The sequence below is a fragment of the Onychostoma macrolepis genome, chromosome 06 (genome assembly GCF_012432095.1).
Source record: "Onychostoma macrolepis isolate SWU-2019 chromosome 06, ASM1243209v1, whole genome shotgun sequence".
Classification (NCBI taxonomy): domain Eukaryota; kingdom Metazoa; phylum Chordata; class Actinopteri; order Cypriniformes; family Cyprinidae; genus Onychostoma; species Onychostoma macrolepis.
Genome location: NC_081160.1, coordinates 27,693,628 through 27,713,504, shown reverse-complemented (window position 1 = coordinate 27,713,504; position 19,877 = coordinate 27,693,628). Strand labels below are relative to the sequence as shown.

The window sequence follows — 19,877 nt, the reverse complement described above, 5'->3', positions numbered from 1 at the left end:
AATCATTCTCAAATCACCATGAATTTTAAGCACCACATCCAGACTTTGGTTTATGTTGCTAACAGTAATACCACAATATTTTAGCCAATACTGCAATTTACCAGTACTAGTGAGTGTCGGTTACATTAATGCATCATCAATGCGACTAGCAAATGTTGTTACATGATTTCACCAGTAGATGGCGACAAGCGAATGTCTTTTTGAGTATTATGAGACATTTTTGCGAGTGTTATTATTTCTTTATAAGCAATTACATAACAATATCGCCAACTTGGGATGGAAATGCGTGAGCATTTAAAAATATTTAGAATTGTCCTATTGACTTTACATCCACTCATAAAACTTTTGCAAACAGCATTATAGTATAGTTTTTCCTCCCACCTCATATTATTCCATCACAAAAGTTTTGAGAGAGAACGCAAAGTTTCTCAAGGGACAGCAAAAGTTGTGCAAGAGAATGCAAAATTTTTGTGAGCTAACTCAAAGTTTCTCAGGGGAACGCAAAGGTTTTACAAGAGATTGCAAAAAGCATTTAAATACAATTTTTCATTCGATCTAATATATTTTTCCCATCACCACATCCCTTTAGAAGAAATAGTGTTTAAACATCAAAAAGCAGATCTCTGTATCAAAGCAGATGTATTAATAATCCTCCATTTTGTTAACATAAACCCACTTCAGCTTGACTTTCCAGGCTTGACGTTTAGAGAAATACAACAGCAACAGCCTAGGCCAATGACTTATGAGTTTTAATAATGTCCTGACATGGTGAAAGTATTTACCGATTGTGCTCCAAAGCACATTTGTTCCATTTTATCACCCAAGCAAAAAAAAAAAAAAAAACGAGTAAATGAAAGACCTGTAAATCTCAGCACAGTGTCAGACTGCCATGATGGTCGTAAGAACGCCGAAAACAAGCCCGTATTGTGTTTGACTGCTAAAACTGACAGGCTCGATTGGACCGTGAAGGATTTGACTTTCCTCCTCCGCAAAACGTGCCAGCGATATGGAATCTTTTTGTGATCGCTCGTTAGGTTTTCAAACGGCTCCATTTCAACTGGCGAATTGCTTCAATCCTCAAATCTAGTCTTATCTCCGCATGTAGCTATAGCGTATTCACATATACATATGAGAGAAAACGACATGATCAAAAGGCCATGTGCCCAAAGCTGCCCTTGAGCCAAGTCCAAGTCGTGGGTGGGGTTCGGGGTGGGGGGATAGATAACAAAAGCGAATATTCCGATATCTGTTTCATATTCTTTGTCACAGATCAAGGCCAAGACAAGGCGGCGTGGAATGAATTTATGATCAGAGACCTCCTTTGAAGTTCTCGCTGTTCTTTCAAAGAATTGTCTGACGATGAGTAACTTGAAGACTTTCTATGTTAGGTCAGAAGAAAGTGCCCTAGCAGGTGGTGAAAAAGAGAGAGAAATCTTTCCTCTGTCGATCTTTCGATCTCTGCTCTGCCAGCTTATTTATTAGACATGAGAGGGTCAAAAACTGCCAGGGGCGCCCATTTCAATCTGTCAACTCTTCACTGCTGCAGTTTGCACCCGGGGACTCCCGTCCCCAGCCCTGCCTGACAAGCGCAAAACGTGGAAACCTTTCACGTAATTGTGCGCTTTATTGTCTCGTATTCCCCTAATTACAATCAGAGAGGGGTCGTTTCTGCCCCGACAAAGAAATAACAAGCATCAGAGAAAAATAACAACCGATTGCCATAGCCTATAATTGCGATTTTCAGCCCCAAATTGCAGCCTAATGATTACAGGCGTGGGGCGGACCTGGCAGAGGTTGCTGGGATGCATGAATGCTGCCTGAGCGAGAGAGAGAGAAACAGAGAGACAAAGAGACAAGGAAATGAGATAGTAAGCGCAGCTTCTTCAGCTATAGGCAGATTTCACTGTATGGATTTCAGGGCTGTTTTTTTTTTTTTTTTCATTCTTTATTTATTATTCTCCTGTTATTTTGTTTTATACATCTATGTCACACACACACAGACACACACATACATACATGTACATACATGCAACATTATTATTACATTTTTAAAACTGCGAGTGTCATATGGTACATAAGTTTTCATTATATAATGTGTGAAAATGTATTATTTTATCCATCATAAATATATGAATTGCAAAGTGAAATTTTGAATAATATTTAATGTGTCAAAATTTTATTCATTCATTCATTCATTCATTCCATCATAAAAATAGGAAGTGTTGCATTTTTAATACTATGGTTTTTTAAACAGTGAGAAATGGTACACTATTTAATGTGTGAATATTTCATTATTTTTGTTGTTGTTGTTACTACTACTACTACTACTACTACTACTGCTGCTATTATTATTATTATTATTATTATTATCTACCCATCATAAAAATATAAACTGTTTTTTAAAGCTATGACCGTTTAAACAAGGAGTGGAATATGGTACATAAATATTTTAACTACTGTGTATCATTTATGATTGGGCTGCAATTTTGTTAGTGTTAAAAATATTATATATAATATTATAATATTTCTATGTATTTAGGACTCATAAAATGATAGTTATTAAATTAGCCATAGCAAGACAAATTTTATTCCAAAAATGTATAAAATGCCATTTCCCTTGCTGAGATTTCCAGAAATAAAGGTGATCTGAGATGTGGAGGAAATTCTCCTGTGATGCATGTGTGTACACTGCTGGACACTAACTTAGTAGAGAATTTGAAAAGTGTTTTGAGGAAATAAATTTTCCACGGGGCAAAAGTGCTCATAGTTGAAGAAACACCCAATTACAACAACTTCTGTTCCATCACAGAACGCAAGAGCAACACCTGCTTTATCTGAAAACGCAAACCCACCTGAACGTTCAGCACTGTGTCGAGAGCTGACAGTAAAGGCCTCAGGACGTTCTGCGGCATTGGAGATAATGGAGATTCGGGAAAACAGAAAGGGGAAGGAATAAAGGGCTGCCAAACGCCGACACGCTACAACAAGCGTGGCATGGGTGTGTGGCAGGAGCGGGAACCCACAGAAGGGGAGGGCAAGTGGGACGACTCCAGCTTAGATGGCAGCCTCCGAGGCCAGTTCCAGCTCTGCCACGATTATGCTGTCAGGAACGTGGGCGGTACATCCGTGACTTGTAATGGTGGAGCAGAACTCTACAGTGTATGGTCTCCATTTGCAAACACCTCTTGTCGCAATTATATGTTGTGCTCGTTGTAAACAAATAAGATGATCATTATAAATATGTTCTGTGTAATTGCATTAAATGAGAGCAGCAGTAAATCAGTTGTTAAAAAAAAACATGGATAATAATAAGAAATATTTCTTGAGCAGTAAATCAGTATATTATAATGATTTCTGAAGGATCATGTGACACTGATGACTGGAGTAATGATGCTGCAAATTCAGCTTTGCATCATAGAAATAAAATACTTATTAAAATATATTTAAATATAAAACAGTTATTTTAAATTGCATAAAATTCATGTTTTCAAATAACTGCAGCCTCGATGAGCAAATCGTACTAACCCCAAACTTTTGAATGATAGTGTATATATACTTATGTGTGCTGGAAAAGCAACCAAAATTGTTTTATATCTTACAGAATTATGTTTTAATGCCTATTTTCTAATAATCTAGTTCATTTCTGGTGATTAAATTTGCTTGGCAACAGAACAAGCCTTGTCTGATTTTTTTTTTTTTTCTCTTTGTCTAGCAGAAATCATGAAATTATACCAATAATATATAAGCTTTAGGATTGTGTGTTCAGAATCGACAATCTCTTGTCACAAGGGTTAATTTGTAATGACCGAAATGCATTTTTGCTTTGCTCTTGATGTAAATAGATCTTGCAACCTAATCTAGCGTCTTCACAGTTTAATTAACAAAAGCAGTTCTCACCCCGGCTTTGAGAATAATAATAAGCCACCGAGTCACACTGCTGTTAGACCCAGTGATTGAAACAACACGGCTGTACCAGAAACATCATTGCTGCTTATATGCCAGCTGCATCTCAATTTGTCCATTCGTGCTTTCCGAACATGTAAGCGAAAGTAAATTAATGAGCGTGCGATCTGAAATCATGTAGGAAGGAAAACTGAAAAAGTCACGTTAAGCTGATCATCAAAATTTCAGCCTGGGACGATATTTTTCTGCACAACCCTGCTATATTGAGAGAGCTTATGGTAATATGGTTTGCTTTGAGAGTGGCATATTGAAAATAAGTCCGGTGGGATCGAAAAGAGAGTGTGGAGAGAGGAATCCGGCCCTGAGCAATTTCACTGTGTTTACACAGCGCCTCACAACAAGACTGCCACATAAACTCAGCCTGATGGAGCTCAGGGCAACCGGTGGACATACAGAGACCGGCGAGCGGACTGTAAGAATTACATTCAAGATAGAGAGAGCAACACACGTTATTGCAGTAAAACACAACCACTATAGCACATACAAGATTGTATTCAGGGTATTTGTGTGTAGGAACAAAAACTGGGGGGTGGAGATAGAACTATGTAGATACATAGGAAAACAAATTTTCAACTGAGATCTCCTTATGAGATCAGAGCAATGAGATTAAATGAAGAACTATCCACTGAGAAAAAGACTCCGGTAAGCTCACGTGTCTCCTCTAGTGTTTCAAAACTGATCAGATTTGCTAAGATACAAAAGTGTGCAATCAAAAGGAGATCTTAATGTGGACTCAAATATTTCTCATCAGATTGTGGAATTAAACTGAATTCATTGTATAGCTCTCTACCCGTACTGTCTCATTTGAGGTTTTTGGTTTTAATGTCAGTTTTATTTCTTTTTATTTCTTTAGGAAAAACACCGGTCACACTTTATTTTAAGGTTCAATTCTCACTATTAACAAACAATTAACTATGACTTTTGCCTCAATAAACTCCTAATTTGCTGCTGATTAATAGTTAGTAAGGTAGTTGTTAAGTGTATGTATTGGGTAGGATTAGGGATGTAGCATATGGTCGTGCAGAATATGTGCTTTATAAGTACTAATAAATAGCCAATATGCTAGTAATATGCATGCTAATAATCAACTAGTTAATAGTGAGAATTGGTCCCTATACTAAAGTGTTACCAAAACATCTGAGAAGAGCTTCTTCTGAGCAATAAAAATTCCCTTTGGAGATATAAGCACACATGAAAACAAAATTCCTACATTTAAACTTTTTAATATCTCACTTTTTTAAAAAGGTAATGTAGAATTATTCATTTTAATATGTATTAAAAAATGAGTTTACTGGGGTCTTTACTTAGGAAAAAATCCGTATAATACAGTATAATACTGTTCAAAAGCTTGAGGTCGGTAAGATTTTTTTTTTTAAGAATTTTTTAATGAAATTAATACTTTTACCCAGAAACGATGCGTTAAACTGATTTTGCATTTTTTTTTAAATGACTTTATAACAATGTCATGAAAATATTTATTTCGATGCTAAATGCTGTTCTTTTGAACTTTCTATTTATAAAAGATAAAATTTATTAACATTTCTGTTTTAATTAAAAACTGTTTTTAATAAGAAGAAATCAGTACTGTATATTAGAATGATTTCTGAAGGATCATTCAGGAAAATTCAGGTTTGCATTACAGGAATAAATTACATTTTAAAATATATATAAAAACAGTTATTAATAATATTTCACAATATTGCTATTTTTACTGTATTTTTGATCAAATAAATGTATATAGGCTTTCAGCAACAATTGGAATTTAAGAGGAAACCAAGTTCATACTTGAATGAAACATAACTGAGATCTGATGAGCCATGAAAAAGCAACCGCTGAGCAATAACATTTTCCTTTAGGGACAAAAGTTGGTAGAGAGCGATAGAGAAGAAAAAACTGAGCCCAATCCAGACCCGGTGGCCAAGAGAGAAAGAATGAGTCTGTGAGAGATGTATTTCCTGTTTTAATCTCAAAGGAACACACCGTGCAGGATGAGGGGATGTTCTCGCTCTGGTGGGAGGCGGCGATGGCACACTGACGACTCCTAGGCAACCAATTTGTTTGTTTATTGTTTTGGTGTTTTGTCGCGGTTACAGTTCATTGCAGTCTGCCTCCACTCCAGCACGCTCTTTTAAATGGCATCTATAAAACATGTGGCCTCTTTCGCCCGTCTTCCTCATCCCTCTCTCGTTTTTGTATCCCCCTTTCTTTCTCCATCCCTTTATCCCTTCCCTCTCCTTCCCTCCCTCTGTTTCTTTCAGTAACTGGTTCTTTCTCTCTCTTTGTCTCTCACTCCTCACATCAGTCAAGCATTATGTGGCGGCACAGAAGCTTCCAGGATGCCCACTCACATTCTCTGCGCTCACAAAGCTACCCTGCTCTCTGCTAAATCCAATCACACACGGAGCTGCATTCGACAAAGAGCACATCGGCACAGGGAATAATCGCTTGCAAAATATCCGCAAGGTTACGCTGTTGCATAATCAAGGTGATGAGAGTTTAGCGTAATGATATCCAACTAGCTCTTTATGTATATATGAACAGTAAAATTCAGTTTTGTGGATCTTTCTGCCTAAAACATTTTAAAGGTGAAGTGACTTCTGCACCATTGGGGTCAAAATAATGACTGTTTTCAAACAGGTTTCCAGATCACTCTGCACTCTAAAAAATGCTGGGTTAAATACAACCCAGTGCTGGGTAAATATTGGACAGAACACAAGCTGGGTTGTTTTCAACCAACAGTTGGGTTATTTGTTCTTCCAGCGCTGGGTTGTATTTAACCCAGCGTTTTTTAGAGTGTACCTGCTTGTCATTGGTTGGAAAAACAAAAAGCCCCGCCCCCAGATTCACATTATTGGATCAGCGGATGTCTGGCTGCAAATGGTGTAATGTTGCGAAAGCATCATACTTTTCAGGAGAATCAACCTATGAATAGTTTACTTATAGTCTCTGCATATTAAATTGGAATAGGAGAAAATATTTTAACAGAGAAAAAAAGTATTAAACCACCTTTAATTTCACAATATAGGTATAGAAATCAAACGAAGCAAAATAAGTAAAATTACAATTAGTTTTTTCTATAATTAACATTAATTTATAACTTTTAAATTGAAAGTTTAATTCTGGGATTAATTGCATTTTAATTGCATTTTCAGTAACATTTTTTTAAATTAGGGTTAGAATTAAATTAAATTAGAGTGTTTCAACACAAGGGTGTGCTTGCAGAAAAATATGATAAGAAATTTAAGTTTAACACAATGATTTTGTTTGTTTGTTTTTTTAATTTGAAACTATTACTGTTTCAATTTATTTTCAATATACTCTACAAAGTACAAAATCACAAGATTAATTACAATTATTTTCTTTAGAAAGACATATTTAAAAATATATACATATCATCGTATAGAAATACAAATATTAATAACCCTTTAATAAATATAATACATATTTATTAATATTTATTTTTGGAAATATTCATGTTAATCTGCTACCAGCTATAGCAATTTTGTTGTCTTAAACATACATATATGATGAAATTAATGAAACAACATACTGTTCAAAAGTTTTTTTTTTTTTATGTTTTTCAAAGAAGTTTCTTAAGGCCCGTTCACACCAAGCACGATAACTATAAAGATAACGATAAACATATAGTTCTAAAAATCGTTGGAATCACTTTCAGAATGATTTTTTTCCAGCTGATGAACGATACAAACATTTACAGCGAATCAGAATCCATCCTACTATAACGAGCTCGAGAATGTAAAGCGGCAGACACGCGTGTGCTTAGAATAAACAGACAATATCGTTCGCTGGTGTGGACGCTAATATCGTTATCTTTATAGTTATCTTTATAGTTATCGTTCTTGGTGTGAACAGGGCTTTATCGCTCACAAAGGCTGCATTTTTTTAATTAAAAATAGAGTAAAAACTATTTAATGAAATATTAATAACATTTAAAAAGACTGTTTTCTATTTTAATGTATTTAAAAAATAAAATGTATTGTTTTATATACAAAATATACAAAAATGTATTCCTGTGATGGCAAAGCTAAATTTCAGCAGTCTTCAGTGTCACATGACCCTTCAGAAATCATTCTAATATTTCTTCTTATAATGTTGAAAAAAGTTGCACTGTTGTGGAAACCATGATGCATTTGTTCAGGATTCTTTGATGACTAGAAAGTTCAAAAGAACAGCATTGATTTATTTGAAATAGAAATCTTTTGTGAAATTGTATAAACGTCTTCACTATCCCTTTTGCTCTATTTAATGCATCCTTGCATAAAAGTGTTAATGTATATAACTCCATGACCACCTACATTAGGAATCTTCTTCTCTACCTCTCTATCTGTGCTGATACTTGACTGTTTGTTGTTATTTTGTTCAGACTTTGTCATTGTTCTTGCACACACACACAGTGAGATAAGCCGTGGCTCCTATGAGCCATCACAGCTTTCTCAATTGGCTACGCAACTGAGCTTTGGACACATTACGTAGAGTGTGACATCCATCTCAATGTGTGCTGTAGCTGCTATATTTGCAGATTCAATGCTCTGTAGTGACTCTGAATTGGTAATTCAAGCATGCTGTTTTGAGACTGCTTTAGTACTTTTAATTACAAACCCAAAGATTAGGATTCAAAGGAGGAAAATATCCCCAGCGCCGCTTCATTATCCATGCTAGCTCTGTAAGAGTGTAAAAACCAGGTGGATGTGCTAAAATGAATGAAAACACATTAAGCGAAGACAGTAAATAGGAAGATTGGGGCTAGTTGTTGCTCAAAAAAAAAAAGCTTTGGGCATATTGTCACACTACATGGGGTATGTTGTCACAATGGAATCTGCTATTAAACAGACTATTATAGACTAAATTTAGAGAGTGAAACATTTATGAGACACTAAACAATTCATGAAATGTAAACAGCAACGTATGAAACATTGGTCTTTTGACTGAAAACCTCATAGTTCCCGAGCGTTTGTGACAACTTGCCTGTGTTTCATCCGTTTCTTGCTAACAGAGGCCAGACCAGCTGCATGATTTTGATTTGACACAGCAACGGTGTGATTGCACCGAGCAGAGCCTCATTTCTGAGGCAGGAAGACAATGGCAAATCCATCTCGCATCGGTTGCAGTTCCCTCTCGCAAGCATGCAAAGCAATATCTCCAAATTACAGCCTCTGGAATTCGACAGGCTAAAGGCCGAGGACACGACTAGAGCGCTCTGTTCCTCAGGAAACAAAACATGCTGGACGGGCCTCTCGCACCTCTGCCTCGCCTCCGCAATAAATCACCTGCCATCTCATGCATGTATAGTGATCTTAAACACCCCTCCCTCCGAACAAACCTGCCCGAATGATGATCTATGATTGGTCGCCGTGTCTAGAAGTATAAGTTGGACCGTTATGAGAAATGCAGAGCAGTGGCTCTCAACTGGTTTTATATAACAACTATATGTGTATAGATAGATAGATAGATAGATAGGTGTGTGTGTGTGTGTGTGTGTGTGTGTGTGTGTGTGTGGAACATAGTCTTTTTATTTAGCTAAAGCATTTATTCATCACTAAACATTTAAAATATTATATTATATACTATATAAAATCAATGTCATTTTTATTTTCCCAAAACAATATGATTTTTATATAATTTTTATATTATTTAGATAAAATAGATAGATAATTAGTTAAAATATAACATAACATATAATGTAAAATAAATTATTATATTAATTATACTATATACAAATATTATAATATCTACAATATAGTATATTTTATTTATTATATAGTGCATATATAATACATAACTTTATTACTTACTATTACTTAATATATAATTCTTTCCAAAACAGTTAACAGTTGTGTAATAATATTGTCTTAACTGTTATATTATATAGTATATTATGTTATACACACACATTATACTATATTATATCTTATGTTGTTATTATATTTTATATACAGTTAACTTGTTGAAACTTGCATTTAGAATTGCTCTTTTTACCTGCAGAAGAGACTTGCAACTCATTTCTACGCCAGTTGAGAACCACTGACGTAGAAAACAAAAAGGCTGCTAGACACCACCTGCTTACCGGAAACTTCTGAACTTCCTGAAATCATTGTGCAATAGCAGAAGTGATTCATGCACCTGCTTCTTACACATATTTAGGGCCTATACTTGCAAACAAAAACTAAATGTGATAAAGATGTGCTTCATGTGTAGTTCACCGATCCATTAGTCTTGTTCTAATGTTCCTGACCTTAAAAGCAAATGTTAAGTCCTGTATAATTGCTACCGCAAACGTCTGTAAAAAAGTATCTTGTCATCCTATTACCTCTAACGATTGCTGCATTGACCTGCCTTCAAGAGGAAGTCTGAGAGCTCCTCCTACGTGCCAGACTGCCATCTATCTATATCTCACAGATCAGAAGGTCACACACTCTCAAACGGATAGTACCTGAGCTTGACCACGGCTACAAATGAGAAACATCTGTTCATATCTGACTGGCTTTCACTATCTTGTCAGGTGAACCGCTTGCAAAAGCACTCTTCATTAAAATGGTGTCATTTTCAGTGTAAGATTAGAGGAAAAAAACATTGCTCTGTGCAGGAGGAAGGATCTTGTCAAGAGCAATGTTCTGAAATATATGAAAGCAGAGTTTTGCTGCAACCTCTAGTTAAAGGAATAGTTCACCTAAAAACCTCAAGCCTTGAATGACATGTCTTGATGTTTTAGATATGCATGAAACTAAACTTAAAATTTTAAGTCAATCACGAACAGCTGAAACATTATTACTTATTATTGTAATTCTGCAATCATTTTATTATGTACATATTAAAAACATATTAAATTTCCACATATTAAACAGTCATATGAACATATATGAAACCAATTAGAAATTGTAACATTTTCAAATATTAACATATACTGTATATAGACATATGGGTCCCACTTTATATTAGGTGGCCTTAACTACAATGTACTTACATTTAAATTAATCATTTGATACAATGCCCTTATTGTGTACATACACGTTTTTACATTGTACTTATATTTATAAAAATACCTGTATGTAGTTACATCTGTAATTAATTTCTGTAATTACATTTATAATTACTCTGTAGACCCAGCCCTTACACCTTAACCCAACCCTTAAACCTACCCATACCACCAAACCTGTCCCTAACCTTACCATATCCCACCTTAATAGCAGTAAAAAAAGTTTTGCAATAAAATATGTACATTGTACTTATTTTTTGATGTAAGTACATAGTAGTTAAGGCCACCTAATATAAAGTGTGATTTACTATGGGGATTTTATATATACATTTTATATATTATATATAAGTTATAAACTTATAATCTTCTAAGAGAATGTATGCATGTGAAAATTGCATATTGCCTTATTATGGCAATATCACTCTTCGTGATATAATACATTTCCATATGGGGACATTCTGCACAAGCTCTTCACATGAGTTCATACAGGTTTGCATGGTGAGTAAATAATGAATTTGGAATTTCAGAATTAGAATTTATGGGTGAACTATTCCTTTAAAAAGAAAAATAACAAATTCTTTCAGTGGTGCTGCAGAAAATGATCTGAAATGCCAGTATGTGGGTGAAACCGAGCGTCTGTTTCAGTAATGCACTGTGATCTGTCATCAGACTGTCAAATGATGCTCTGAGACGTGAGACAGATTGCGATGCTGTGACCTTTGTTTGCGTGACCCGGAGAGCATAACCAATTTAAGTTGCCCAGCAGACACATTGACTTAAACTAACAGAGCAGCGCCGCGTTTCAGTGAAACAAACCCAAAAAAATCTGCAGCTGCCCTTTGGTCCGTCTGTCAGCAATTCCCACAAATAACACGGCACAGTAAAATCATCGCCCAACAGGCCCACAGGCGTTTTCAAAGGCTGCTGACGGCGATCTATAAAACACAGTAATGGGTCACTTGTCATGGGGCGTGAAAGGGAAGATCTACGGCGGCTCTCGAGTCGCTCTCCCGGGAGCGCAATTAATCAAGGACGAATAGTATCAGCATGCAACAAAAGCCGTAAGGTTATTACAGCCACTGTTCTGCTGGATGAAATGCGATGATAGCGCTAATTGCAAAAAACAGCTGACCGCACACGAGACGCCAAAAGCAAGATGAAGGGCAGATGAAAAGGATGGAGTCAAAAGAGGGGGATGTAAAAGGAGAAGTTGTGTGCGACTTGGTGAAGTCAGGGCCGAACCTGCTGACAAGATAAGCCGGGGTGTTCGCTTTCATTTCTGCTGCTGCACTTCTTATACTTGTTCATTTTCACACTTAGGATTCATTACAGGCTATAAGTGAATATGCTATCGGTCTTGATTACTAATACATAGGTTGTTCTCCAACCAAAAGGCAGCCTCCTCGCCTAATTGAACAGATAGCATTGTTAATTTTGACGACACCTCTTAAAGGGTTGTTGGACCCCGTTGACTTTCATTGTATATATTTCATCCGAATATCTGTGTTTTGCAGAAGAAGTAAAACCATACAGGTTTGGAATGACATGAGGGTGAGTAAATGATCACAGAATTTTCATTTTTGAGTGAACTAAAATGAAAAATTTATATGCAGTGAGAATATGGAGCTCACACTTAAGGGGGAAAAACACTTCAGTTTTACTTAGAGGCCCAGTGTGAGCAAAAATATGCGGTGCAGATGTTTATTATCAAAAAGATGACATTTTGATAGCTTGTAATGTAAATCAATGAGATTTTTTATAACGGTATAGCAGACTACTTACATAAAATGCATATAAATATCAGTTGTCACTCTATATATATGTCTTAGTGTGATGATATTTAAATGCTTAGTTTTATGATCAAATCTCTGTGCAAAACATATAATGCATCGCAATAAAATAATGACTGAGAGATGTTTGGATGTATAGATAATCAAAAAATCTTCAGTAAATATTCACCACTTTAGTATATGCTCATCTAGAAATATTAATGAATGTATCTAATATGATACAGTAGGGTTAAGTTGTAATTTGGAAATGTTGACTATGCTGTTTAAATTTGTAGGCATTTGGGGTAATGTAGATGAACAATAGTGAAAACCATGCCAGAAAATATTACTTATTTATATGGTTTATGAGGCTATAGGAGTTTGTGAATGTTTTAGCATGTGAATGATAAAATCCACAGATAAAACATCAGTTATGCTCCTGTTGTGCAACCTTTGCTGTCTACTTTGTTAAAACAGCACTAAAAAGCTTCCTAACAAAGCCTGTCTTTGTTATATGATATGAAAAGAGCTAAAGTTGTATGAACATGCCTAACTACTGTATGTCCATTTACTTCGAAACAAAATCCCTCCAATGCACCAAATCACTTGTGAATCATCACACGCATAAAAATCACTCGTGAATCATCATATCATAATTACGACTTCAAAACTCAACATTTATTAGAAGGCTTTGAATTCTGATGATCTAGAACAAATGTAAATGAGCTTTAGACAACCAAGTGAATATTTAATAACAGCAATGCTTAAAAGGAATACAATTCAAGATGAAAGGAAAAAATTGAATTTATTAATTGATTCTGTTCCATCAGATGCCATTTTTATGCTTTAAACCAACTGCTTAACTACATTTATCAGAAGGATAAATAGATAATGCCTTTAATAACCACTGGGTGGCGCAATATCTGAAGATTTGATGTTAAAATCAACACGAAACAATGTTCGAAATGCATTTTTTACTTCTGTAATGTGACGTACTTCCGGGTGAAACAGGAAATTCATAGAGAAAAGGGGGAGGGACTTAATTGGGAATTGATTGAATTGTGGAAAGCTATATCTGTTTGGTTTTGAGGGGAGGGAGTTAAGGAATGTCAGTCGAAACTTTACGCAAATGTTGGATTCCAACATACATCCCTATATGGATGAGGCATTATTTTGGACACAGATTTTGGACACAGACATTGAATTCATTCACAAAGGTGCAGACTTGTACTTTGGCCTGCAGCACATATGCTGACTGACTATAATAATACATGTTTGGTAATTATAGATAATGTGACACTGCAACCCCAACAACAATCAGCAACGATTCAGATTGAAACAAGCTGATTTTCCTTTCAAACCCACCAGCACTGAAGATTTCGCATCAGTCGCCTGGATGTTCCTTATGTGTTCCACCATATTAGGCAATGGCCAACTTTAGTGGGCACCATCATCTTTCTATTAACCACCCAATCCATCAACATCATCATCATCATCACCATCACCATCAGATCCGGTAGGATCATCTTCATCTTCATAATACCAGCTCTATATCATCTTTTTGTACCCAATGTTTCCCATAATTCATAATTATGAAATAAATGCTTAGCAAATCTTGTACTGATACACTTTAAATCAAGCAAAGGTAGAACAACAGTCAATTATGTTCAAGGTATTCCCTATGATTATGACTAGTAAACTGCTAAATATATATATTAACATATAACATACATATTAATACTAATTATATTTAGGCTATATATAGGCTATTATGTAATTTTTTAATTTATGTATTTTGTGCGTTCTAAATTTGGAACTAAAATTCTGACAATTCGAACAGTTTAAAATATGTATTAGAAAATGAACATAAAATCGAGGACTAACACGTTTTATGCTTCAACAGTAGCAAGAAGTACAAAGCATTTTTCTTATTTTTTCTTTTTTTAAGAAAACCAAGGCTAATTTATGATATGAAATAATCCAGGACTTACCTGTCGTTGAGCTGTCAATAAAAGTGAAGGGATAAAGCTCTCATTTGCTTTTCATTGTCAGAAGTAAAACCCCAGCAGAGCCAAAGACTGATAATTTCCCTTCTCGCAAAAACGATCCCAGGAAAAGCATCACCTACAGATTCAAACAAGAATGCAAATGAAATGAAACCGATTCCTGCACCAGTTCAGAAAGTCTCAAATGAGTCCTTCAAACTCCCACTCTCCAAAGTTCCTTCAGATGCGTCTGAACTTTGCGCGCTGGAACGGATCTGAATGAGCATGTATGATGAGATCTTTAGTTGCAGTTATTATAACGAAGGGTTCAAGTCTGCAAAATCCCTTTATCCATCATAGGCTTGTCATGCGCTTCTGGAGGGCTTTTGGCTGCTGCAGTCCTGTGTTCAGGATGGCTGCTCGCTGTGTTGTGTGGAGAGGATGGTGAGGAGCTCGACTCGCCTCTCAAGTGTTCAGCACTTCAAGCATCCGCTCGGAACCCATGGGAGCGCTCCGCGCGCGCTGCGCTGTGGTCCAATGGCGCCCCCTGCTGGCTGCTGACTCGCTGTATAATGAATGTCATTGCCATTGCATTACAAAACATCCAACAAAAATATATCCAATGGAAAACATAAGCATATAAAATTTACAAAAAAAAAAAAAGGAAAGTAAAAGACTACTTAATAAGGAATAAGAATTATTATTATTGATAAATATTTAATATTTATATATTTGTCATCTTAGAGGTACGATTTGGTTTATCTTACTCAATACTTATAATAATAATAATACTTTTATGCATGTGTTTATTATTAGTAGTAGTAGTAGTAGTAGTAAATTATTTCAAAAGAAAGCAGACAAAAGACTACCGAATAACTGAAATGACAAATAATTCATATTTACATATTGTACATATTTATTTAACTTATGTGTTATCTTAGAGGTACGATTTGGTTTATCTTACTAAAAATAATAATAATAATAATAATAATAATACTTTTATGTGTTTATTGGTAGTAGTAGCAGTAGTAGGACAAACAAACATTATTATATTATAAAAATTATTATAATTAAAATGATAAAATAATTATAATAAAATGAAAAATTATAATAAAAAGTATTATTATTTTATTAAATAATTCCAAAATAAATCAAAATCATATCAATTTTTAAAGAGTAAGAGACAAAAGACTACTGAATAACAGGAATGACAAATATTAAATATAGCCTATACATATTTATTTTTATTTAATATTTACAGATTTTATCCTACACTGTAAAAAGTGATAAGTTGACTTAACTTTAAAAAACTGAGGAAACCCGTTGCCTTAAAATTATTAAGTAAATAATAATTGATTTTTAAAAAGTTAAGCGAACTTGATAATTCACTTAACTTATTTTTCTTAATTATCATTTACTTAAAAAATTTTAAGGCAATGGGTTTCCTCAATTTTTTTAAGTTAAGTCAACTTATCACTTTTTACAGTGTAGAGGTACAAATAATAATAAAAATGGTTAAAAGAATTATTTTAAAAAATGATTAAGAAATGATTTGATATGTTGCATATAATGCAGTGATTTTAAGGCATTTTAACAACCTGAGAGAAGTGGTTATGTGAAAAATCTAGCATGATTTGTTTAAAGTTGCCATTTGGTACACTGATAAAAATGATTTTTTTGGTGAAGTAAACACTACATAAAAACAAATGTAATTTCTACATTAAATAATTTAGTTCAGGCAAGAATTAAAAAATTTAAGTAAATTCTATATTAGTACTCAATTTAAACTTGTAGAAATTAAAGTTTGAACTTATAAGTATATTTTACTTGGAATTGTTTGTTATGTTTACAAGGATTCTTTAAGTAAATATCAGTTATGATCCCGTTTTTCCCATCATGCACTGGGGCATGAATAATTAAAAAGGTTAAATTTGTTACTGTTTTTTAGTTATATTTACACTGTTTTATGGTTGCTTTTGTTGTTAGGTTTAGTAACTTACTGTTTTGTGACATCTGGAGTTGATTTTCTACTCAAAATGACCCATTCTTACTCAAACACTATCCACTGATTGTCACCGTCATTGTGTATGGTGTACCAAGTATTGAGGTCTCTGTGTCCATTTGGGTAACAATTCTTTTGAGTGGACATATTATCTTAAAAGGATAACAAGCTGTCTACTTGCTTGCTTACATGTTTGTAAGTAAATCACATGCTTTAATAGCATGGTTGTTTCCCAGTGTTACATTGTTTGAGTAAATCTTAGAAGCCACGACTGAGTGAAAAATACTTAAGTATTGCAGATTTAACTTAAAATAATCAAGTAAAAATTACTCATCAAACTCTAACTGGCCATGTTAAATTTACTTATTTCCTTTGCTAATTTTACCTAACTTAGCCAAGTAGATTTTACTTAATTCAGTACTTACATTTTACTTAAAATTTATTTGTGCAAAAACTTGCCAAATAAAAATTAAGTAAATTTACTTATTGTTTTTTTCAGTGTATTTTGTGTGTAATGCAATGACATTAACACATTTTAAGTGTGTGGCTTAAAATCCCAAATACTTTTTGAATCAAATGTAATGGAGTAATTGAAAACACATTAGTTAATGAACCCCAGCTTGCACAGAACTTCGATCACTAATCATTCCTAATTCACTTTGTTCAATCGATTCCAACATGATTTGCACTGAGAAGCTTTATTGTTTGATATTCCATGAAACTTGCAAAGATGCCGCAAAGCAAAATGTTCATCTTTGCACATGTAGGTTTTTGCTCAGAATATAACCTCTTCTTAATCTCTATTACGTCTCACTCATAAAATGGTTCCATATGGTAATTCCAGCACTATTATGAGTTCATCAGATTGCTCTGGCTTCCCACTTCCATAAGAAGCAGATGGGAAGAATAATCAATGAGGTCAGTGATTGCTTTGGCTCAGGGATGATGCACAGTACATTAGTGCTCACCTTTAATGACCACAGACACTCTACTAGCATCATAAACAAACCCTCCCGCTGATGGGCTGTGCCCTGCACAAACCGATCAATGCTTTTTGCTGTTGTTGTTGCCTTTTGTAATGTTGGTCTGTTTTAAAAACTTTTCAAATTATACATTTTTAAAACAGATGAACCGATCAGAACATTTCATGACCCAAATTCAGGCTAACATGAAGTAAGTATCCAATGGATAATTCTTACAAAAACATGTTCAAGTTCAATTTTACCCCCAAACATGAAGACAAAATATTTATTCTGCATTTTAAAAAAGCCTATAGACCATTTAGATGTTTGCTTAGACATTATTTTCATGTCAATTAAACACATTCTCATTAAATCAAGTCAAGTCAAGTCAAGTCAAGTCACCTTTATTTATATAGGGCTTTTAACAATACAGATTGTGTCAAAGCAACTTTCCAATATCAAAATAGGAAAATAGTGTTTAAACACTCAATTTTCAGTTAAAGGCATTTCATTATTGAATTCAATGATGTCATCGTCCAACTCAGTTCAATTTAAATAGTATCTGTGCAATCAAGTCGACGATAATCGCTGGAAATTATTACCATCATTACCATAATGTGTTTGCAATTTCCATTATTATCAAAGGTGATTCTTGTTATTGATGTAAAATACAATTTATTGTTATTATTATTATTATTATTTAAATTCCTTAAATTAACAGTGCAATAATACCATAATGTTAAATATTTCAAATAAATAAAAAATTAATTCACTTGTTTCACTAATTGTTAATTGTTTCACTTTTTGTTTCACTTTTTTTGTACTATGGTAATGAGAAATTAGCAGCACATAAATATATATATATATATATATATATATATATATATATTTGTTTGTTTGTTTTGGGGGGGGGGTGCATTACGGTAATGAGGGAGGAGAGTGGTGGATATGAGGGAGTAATATGCTATATATTTTTTATTATGACTTAAATCTGCTTAAATACTTAACAGAATAAATAAATTCTATATATAATTTTTTTTTTTTTTTTTTTTTGCATTTCAGTAATTTATTTATTATTGTATTGCAATAATTAGAATTGGGGGATAGAGGAATATGAGGGAAGAATATGCTATGTACTGTCATAATTTATAAACAAAACGTGTTCTTGACAGGATTCTTTTCTTGCTATATAAATTGATGATGTGATTTAGAAAACTTTCAACATTTACAGCCCTTATGCTCAGATGAACAACACTGATGTTTTATGGTATATGTGCTATATGAAATTAATGAGCAAAACCGATACAAAACTAGTAAACAGAAACGCAGTTTATCCAATATAAGCATCCTCAGCTGTGGTGGTGTAGCACATAGAAGATGAAGAACATGAAGGAGCTGAATTGTGGAGTAATCTGTCCTCATTATCCATGATGGATGCATGTCTGTGCGACTGCGTTATATAACCTTTGCACTGAAGGTGCTTCATCTTCACTGGCCGTGTAATATTCCCAAAGAATTGATGGCAGTGCATCAAAACAAAATTGAAGCAGAGCACCGCTGTATCCAGGTTAGTGCAATGCATGACATGATTGTGAAATAACAGATCTGAATGTGTGCGATATCAACGTGCATTTGCACAAATACTGAATTCAAATGGGTCACAAAACTGTTTGTGAAAGCCACTTGAAAAAGAATCACATCTGCATTATGCTGAGGATAAGGACTGCTCACATTTGTTCTTATTTATTTGGGAGCCAGCACTTGCGTATCTCATTTAGTCGTTTGCTTAAGGGTGAAACTCAAGCCTCTAAGATGAAATGTATGTTATATGTTTCCTGAGATACCTTTATTGTTTCAAAACCAAGCAGTCAATCACACTGCTTTGCTTTCTTAAAGGTTAAAGCACACGGAGTGTAGACTTCAACTGTGTGTTGAAGGCTGACTGATGAATGCTGTATTATTTTGAGTGCTATTGAATGTGTACTATTCAAAGTGTATATTTGAAAAAACTGTATTTACAGATAATGTAATAAAAAGAGATACACTTCCATGACTAACACACTCATACACTTTTTAAATAATTATGTTTTAATAATCTTTTGTCAAGTTTTAAAAAGTAGGCCTATTTTGATGTGTTGATTAACATACTAAAGCACATGTAAAGTACTTGATTATACCCTGCAAAAATATTGCAGCAATTAG

The 19,877-nt window shown here is 34.3% G+C and overlaps 1 protein-coding gene across 1 annotated transcript in view; it reads right to left on the bottom strand.

The window, feature by feature from the left end:
* The window catches only part of tafa3a (TAFA chemokine like family member 3a), an 84,811-nt gene extending 69,644 nt beyond the window's left edge, over nt 1-15,167 (bottom strand). The window contains exon 1 of the mRNA XM_058777803.1: nt 14,718-15,167. The gene's annotated coding sequence lies outside the window, so the exon portion shown is untranslated. The remainder of the gene's footprint in view (nt 1-14,717) is intronic.
* Nucleotides 15,168-19,877: the final 4,710 nt, after the last annotated feature.